Source organism: Rattus norvegicus, chromosome 9 (genome assembly GCF_021556685.1).
Source record: "Rattus norvegicus strain SHRSP/BbbUtx chromosome 9, alternate assembly SHRSP_T2T, whole genome shotgun sequence".
NCBI classification, from domain to species: domain Eukaryota; kingdom Metazoa; phylum Chordata; class Mammalia; order Rodentia; family Muridae; genus Rattus; species Rattus norvegicus.
In genome coordinates this window covers 65,373,716-65,381,628 of record NC_141542.1, presented here as the reverse complement: position 1 = coordinate 65,381,628, position 7,913 = coordinate 65,373,716, and the positions used below count along the sequence as shown (strand labels likewise).

The 7,913-nt window shown below is 43.0% G+C and overlaps 1 pseudogene; it reads right to left on the bottom strand.

The window, feature by feature from the left end:
* Positions 1 to 4,673: 4,673 nt before the first annotated feature.
* On the bottom strand, positions 4,674 to 5,180 carry LOC134480573 (large ribosomal subunit protein uL14-like; annotated as a pseudogene).
* Positions 5,181 to 7,913: the final 2,733 nt, after the last annotated feature.

Genomic DNA, 7,913 nt, shown 5'->3' with positions numbered 1-7,913 from the left:
CATATCAACTATTTATGATTGATAATAGTAGCAAAGTTACAGTTATGAATTAAGATGATATAGTTTTATGGTTGGAGATCACCAAACATGAGAAACTATTAAAGAGTCACAATATTCAGAAGGTTAAGAACCACTGATTTAGCAGCTGTTCTTTAGTGGTCCTAAAGTTTTTGGGGTGTTTGTTTGTTTGTTTGTTTGTTTGTTTAATTATCTTCAAACTAAATTTGTCATGCTCTGGTAGAAAATTCACTGGTGTTTTTAGCTACTCTTGAAATTTTATTTTAATATTTTAATTTAATAGAATTGATTTACCTGTAGGATTGAGTCATTCTATCCAAGAACAAAGAATATCTTCCAACTCATTTCAGTTTTCTAGTCTTGTTTTTATTTTCTTAAAGTTCTAGAGCCACTACTCACTCTCAGACCACTGGTGAGAGTGGGGTTGTATGCCCTGTGACTTGTGGAAGGAGAGGAGCAGCCTATACTCCGCCAATCAGAGCCATGGTGTCAGGGACAGGAATGGCTGGATGTTTGTGCACATGGATCAACAAACATCAACCTAAGACTGATTTCTGGATCCAGAGGAAAGAGATCCTCTGTCAGAGTGGTCACAGGGGCAGAGGACAAGCCTGCGGGTGTTTGCGGGGAGTCTGAAAACAAAAGCAATTGCCTCTTCCTAAAATAAATCAAACGAGGAAAGGAGTCAAATTCCTGTCAAAAATCCCACTTTCCCTGATCATGTCTCTTACGTCAGTGCCTTTACTGGCTCTTTACTGGTTCAAGAAGAACTTGTGCTACTACAACTGAAAGAGGCAACGTGGCTATGCTAGTTTGAACTCTCGGTTGAGCACAGTTCCATTGTTTCACTCTCCTCTCACTTCATCAGGATCGAAGTCTCCTCAAAGGGGGAGCACATAATGGGGACCATTCAAGCATGTCTTTCTAGGGAGAGCTTAGAGGAGCAGCCTGTAAACATCACTTTCTCTAGAAACTTTGGCCTCTTTAGCTGGATCAGAGGCCTTTGCTTAAGGGCACGCAATTAGACATACTGTAAAGATTTCAGCTGAGGATAAATAGCCTTTCCAGATCTGTTTCTTCCCACCCACGAGACACCGCTCCATATGCATAAGACTCCATGTAACACGGTTCTGACATGCCCCCTCCCCCTTTTGGGTTGGAACGCAAGGATCGGTCTCCGAGTTATCGCTTTACAAAGCAGAGGGACACCTTGTAACTGGTTGAACCATAGAAAAGACAGAGAGTATGAACAGCTTATACGAGATACCTTTAATATACCCGTCCTTGGTTCATATATTCTGCCACTTATTGCAGAATGAGGCAGAGAGCCCAGCAATAGAAGCAACCAGCAAATGTGCAACTCACCATTTCCCAGCAGGGGCCTGTGTGGCTCTCAGCGTGAGGCTCTGCCTCTCAATGATCTGAAAAGCCTGCCGCGGCCTGACTTTCTGCTGATACTGCAGCTTCTTGCGCTCAGGATAAGCAATTCCTCTACTGTTATTTTCTCACATGGACTGTAAAAAATAATTGATGTGAATTTGGCTCAACCTAGCTCTCTGGAGTCACTAAAGAAATGGCATTTCTACCCATAGAATTACAAAGTAATATTTAAACATTAGGCTTTAGCATTACTCTTCCAATGTTGCTAAAATATTCCAACTGCATTGTGCCTACTGGTAATTAATAGCCTTGCTTCCCTGCATAACCTCTAAACTAAAGGCTGTACTAGTTATGTAACTAGCTATGTTTACTCTTGTAGAAATGTAAAAGTGTGTAATAGTGACAATTACTTTTCTCCATCCATGCCTCTATTTTTAATTAAGTTTTGTTATGTACTCCCCCCTGAGTTCTCTAATAGAATGTATCCTTTATTCCAGTCCTTATCTTCCGTTTCTTTCCCCTCTTTGTCCCCTCACTCTTGTTCTTCAACTTACTGTGTGAGGTCCTTTGCTAGGACCTTTTCTCCCTTACGAGTTTATGTATTTTGCTGATAACATTAAATTGGCCTGTTATGGGTGCATCAAGTTGACCCTGGAGTTGTTCACGAGGGATCGGGGATGTCTTCAGATATCTGGAGGGAAGATGGAAGAGGCGAGCAAAGAAACAATAATAAAGGATTTTCAGAGAAATAATCCATTCTATGGGAATGTGCATTTAGTGATATGGCTTGGAGAACAGGAACCTACCTGGCTGAGTAATAGCCAGGAGCTTGTGGGGATGGAGGAGGCATCAGGTCAAAGGCAGCAAAGGGTGTCAATCCTGAATGTCTTCAGCCTGGACATAGAGACTCACTCAGTCACACCCTCTGGCAAGAAGGTATGTGAGTCATGGGAGCCTAGAACATGAACCATCATCTATGTGTTGGTCTACTTTCCATCTCTGTAGCAAAGTACCCGAGATGATAAACTTCTAAAGAGATACATTTTATCTTGGCTTATAGTATTGGAAGGTCCAATCCTTGGGGGACTGGTCCCATTGCTTTGGCATGGCAGGGCGTCATGCTGGGAGGGTGCAGTAGAACAAAAACACCCACCTTGCACACAAGAAGCCAAAAGATAAAGGCAAGAGCCAAAGGAATTTCAGCTCTGCAAGGAATGGAAACTATCACCATACATAGGGAAACCTCCTCAGTTTTCATTTTCTTTAGACTCTGAGAAGGGCCAGACAGTGCACATCAGTAATGGTTAATATTCATGGACAAGGACCAGACAGTGCACATCAGTAATGATTAATATTCATGGACAAGTTGGCTAGATTTCAAATTGGGAAATGGATAAGACACAACCCTTGGGTGTGTCTGTGATTTCTAGAGGGAATTCATTGAGGAAGACCCACTATAAATGTGGATGGTATATCCATACTCTAGAAGCCTGAAGTGCATAAACAAGGAAACCAGAGCAGCATCCGAATGGCTCCTTCTCTCCTTCTTTTCCACCATAAAGTGAGCTGTGCCTTTCTCTGTCACACCTTCCCCACCACAGTGGATGGGTGAGATGATGAGCTAGCATCAGTCCTCTCTGCCTCTGGCACATATATGACCACATAATGGTAAAATAACTAACAAACCTCTTGTTAACCATTATCCCAGTGCTTAGCATAGTCCCTGCCCATAGTAGGTACCTAATAGTTATTTATGGAATGAACTACCAAATATCCATAGCAACCTTTTCAGTGATGAGAATAAACTTTAAAGGTTGGCTTTAAAAGTGTCTCAAGGGAATGTCTCAAGGAGGCAGAAGTAGCATTTGTTTATAAGCAAAACCTTAGTCAAGTATAACAGATCTATGTTTGAACAAAAAAAAATGGATATATGATTAGCCACAAAAGCAAGAGGCAGACCAGATGGTAGGGAGGGGAAGGTGAGTGATCATGCAAGTAGTGCCCAAAGAAACAGACATTCAGAACTATGAGCTTATTGATGGCATCACCCTGACATCACTTATCTTTGTTGGGAGGCTCCTCATGAGTCCAATGACCCCTGGTGTTTTTGTTTCCTTATTCATCAAAGTTCTGCCAATCCAGGCACTTTCAGTTCTCAGTGACTGTCTTCCTCCCTGGTGTTTGAATTCTGCACCTGGAGGACAAACTTGAGAACTAGAGTAGCACCAGGCTCACCTAAAAGGATGGCCTTTCCTTGGTCCGCTAAGAAAATGGCGTCATGCTTTTGTCAGCTTGACACCATCAGAATCGCCTCCATAAGACTGGCCTGTCTGTGTGTTCATGTAGCACTTTCTTAATTGCTAAATGATTTAGGAAGGCCTAGTCCACTAGAAGCCATGCCGTCCTTGGGCAGGTGGGCCTGGGCAAAGTGGCTGAGCAAGACAGACAGAAGCAAGCCAGACAGAAGCAAGCCAGACAGAAGCAAGCCAGACAGAAGCAAGCCAGACAGAAGCAGTCTCCCATGGCCTCTGATCCAGTTCCTGCCTCCAGATTCCTATCTTCAGTTCCTGCCTTGGCTTCCTATGCTGATAGACTATAAGACGTAAACTCTTTCCTTTCTCACATTGCTTTGGTCAAAATTTTCTCACAGCAACAGAGAACAAACTAGAACCACTAGCATGTTACACTTCCCTGGCTAACCACTGGCTCTGCCACGATGGAGCTAACTTTCACAAACCATGAAGAATAGCCATTTTCTAGGCTTCTCTGCCTCATCCTGTGCTTCTCTCACTATCACCCGTCTTTCAGGAAATGAAACGAGTCAGCGTTGCTTGGCAACCAATCATCGGTAATAAACACAGAAAATACTTGGAATCTCCAGAAATGTAGTGTGTGTGTGTGTGTGTGTGTGTGTGTGTGTGTGTGTGTGTGTGTCTATATATATGGTGTGTGTGTTCTCTCCAATACGCTATATCCCTAACCCAGGAACACCTTTACATTCTGGATTTTTCTACAGAGCAAATAGAAGTAGATGAAAAACAAGCAAGCAAACTACATTTTGTATATATCACTGTGGTTCCCTGTCTTGCTCAGCCCCTGTCTCTGGGAAGTTTTCTTTAGCCAGTATTTGTCACAAATCTTTTAATGTCCAGGGCTCCTTACTGTTTGTTTCTGTCTTTTTGCTGTCTTGAGTCACCAGTTACAACCAAATTACCTACCTCATATTGCCTCTGGATCATAGGAAGTCAAAGAATAGCAACTCTTCAAGGACACTCTTTTTTTTTTTTTTTTTTTTTTTTACTCAGAGCGAAGACTTTTAATGAATATAGTTTTCAAACACACTGGAGAATCAGGCAATGCTTCCTGCATTGGGTGCAATCCTGGGCCACAAGTCTGCACACTCCTTTGCAACTGGACCTGTGATAGCAGAACCTTCCATCTCACCTTTATTGTTTACTATGACCCCTGCATTATCTTCAAAATAAAGGAACACCCCGTCTTTTCTTTGCTATGACTTTCATTGTCGAGTCACCACTGCCGGATGTACCTTTTCCCTTAATTCTGGTTTGCCCTTCTTAACTGTGGCCATCACCATGTCGCCCACACCAGCAGCAGGAAGTCTGTTCAGCCGTCCTTTGATTCCCTTCATAGAGATGATATACAAGTTTTTGGCTCCTGTGTTGTCACCACAGTTGATCATAGCTCCTACTGGAAGACCCAGGGAAGTTCGGAATTTCGCTCCAGAGGACCCACCACGTCCTCGCTTCGACATCTTGAGCGTCAAGGACACTGTTTATCCGCCTCTCTCCTGTCCCTCCAGTGGCTCCTTCCAATGGTTCCTCCTAAGGCTAATCAGATCTTCCCTCTTCCAGTCTTTGTTCTGTCAGTCTCTCAGTCTCGTGCTGACTGTGACGAATGCTGAACCTCACCAAGTAGTCTCAGACTGACACTCCCTGTGACTCCAGCAAGGCAGTTCTGGTGTCCCATGCTTTTGAACCACACAAAACCCCTGTACCTATGTGCTAACAACCAATTGTCTCCAGCAGACCACAGGAAAGCATCTGTACTCTCAGTTTCAGGTAAATGGAGACATAATGAGAACAATGTCAACAGACACCACAACTACTAACTCAGACCCAGAAAGAACTTCAGGGCTCCAACTAATTTAGTTTAGTTCAGGGATGGTTTGGTTTTAGTTTGAGACACAATTTCTATGTAGCACATTCTAACCTTGAAATAAAGTGTAACCCAGACTGCCTTAAATCTCCATTCCTAGGAGCTAGAAAGATGGCTCAGTCCATAAGGGTACTCAATGGTCTTCCCGAAGACCCAAATTTAATTCCAAATACTCACATAATGGCTTCCAACCGTCCATAACTCAGTTCCAGCAGAGCCAATGCCCTCTTCCAGCCTCCACAGGCACCAGGCACATACATGGTGAACATACATAGATATAGCCAAACACACACATAGAATAAGATATAAACTTTGTTTAATTTGTAAGACTTCCGCATTAGCCTCCCAAGCACGGAGAGTACAGGTGCACACTCCCAAGACTTAGCTCTGCTTTCTCCCCCTCGATTCTGCTCTCCTTCCATGGGCTGCATTAAGCACCAGGCCCACTTTGCCATGGTGGCTTCATCTGTTAGTGCTTCAATATCACAATTCTCAGACTAATTTATCAGTTGTAGAAATTTATTTCTCTCAGCTCTGGAGTCTGGAAGTAAGATGGGCCTGTGCTCAGCTAAGGTTTGCAACAACCTTGTAGGACAAAGTAACAGAGGGAAAATTCTCTTGGGAGCTTCCTGTAAGAGCATGGTCTCCTCCCTGATTGTTACCTTCATCCCAATTACCTTCTAAAAGCCATGCCTCTTAGGACTGTAGCGTTACATACTGAATTTCAACACAGTATGGGGACTGAATCACCCACCTCACACAGTAACACAGAATAACAAAGTGGAAAGAGTAGTTCCAAGACACAAATGCAAATCTTAGCTCACAGGTGAGGGGAAGCCTTTTCCTGCACTGCTTCTAACCGCTTAGCAAAAGTGCCCGTCTCCTGCAAGCAAAGCCATGTTAGGAGCTTCTGGTTGGAGGAATGACTATAAGCTCCTTCCTGAATTGGTTACTATGGCAATTCACAAAAAAGAAAAAAAAGACTCAACTACCATAATTAGCTTAGGCCAAACAGAGCCCTGCTCAAGAGCAATAATTGTGGTCAATCAAGCCATGAGTGTGTTTGCTACACAATGGGGGTCGGAGGGCATTGAGGGGAGGTAACCATTTTTAACCAGATACTGTCTGTTTAGGTCATACGTTTCCCAGATAGCTGAGTTTCTTCCTATTGTACATTACTGGCTTCAGTTATGCAGATCTAATGTATATTTGTGTACCTTTGACAGAAGAATACCACACTAAATTTAATCATTTAATGATAATTAAGGGCATCAAGATGTAAATTTATTGTTATATCGGTTACAATAAAGTGCCTGATCCCAGGAGTCATGACCCAAAGTTGGGTGCACTTTAAACAAACTGAGCCTATTTTTATGGCGTCTTTCTCTCTCTTCTATAAATTGCTACTTCTAGTCTACAATGGGACTGGAGGCAGAGAAGGAAGTATTTCAACTGCATACACAAGTAAAACTAAAAGTCCCTGGAGGAAGCCATGTCCAGATGCAAACAAGCTTCCAGGCAGGACACTGACTCTCTCACCCTCTCTTCTTGTTCTTGTTGTTGCTTTTATAAGTAAGACTAATGTTATGGTCACACATAAAAATCTTCTAACCAAATTGAAGTAAATAGGATTTTAGCAATACCCCAAGTTTCTTAGAGTGGAGGGAGCCCCAACTGTGGATCCTTGCAGTGTGGAGCAGCTCATTCTGTACTGAACTCTTATTTGCCTCTTATGAACTCCTCACTTGAGTAAAATTCATAGGAAATAAGGACTTACAAGGGGAAAGTTCAAATCTTTAAAAAAAAAAAGTGGGGGGGGCTGGAGAGATGGCTCAGCGGTTAAGAACACTGACTCCTCTTCTAGAGGTCCTGAGTTCAAATCCCAGCAACCACATGGTGGCTCACAACCATCTGTAATGGGATCTGATGCCCTCTTCTGGTGTGTCTGAAGACAGCTACTCACATATAATAAATAAATCTTTAAAAAAAAAAAGGGGGGGGGGAAGTTCAGCCATCTACTCACGAGGAGGTCTTTCCAGGGACCCTTGACCTGGCATGCAACTCCCATGCAAGGCTGGTCTTCCTCCTCACAGACAGGAAAAACCCATCTTGTCTGTGCCCCAAGACAGAGCAGGTGATTAGACACCCAGGAGCAATAAACAAATGACAGATAATCTAAGGGGACCCATTACTAAGAAATCTCCTTCTGAAGTAGAACATACATGGAAACGTTTATCAGTTTAAAATAGCTCGGGGCTTATGTTCTTCAATATACTCATCCCTCACTGCTAGTCTCTTGCTACTAAAGCCATGGCGGCCTGTCAAACAGCAAACATGGT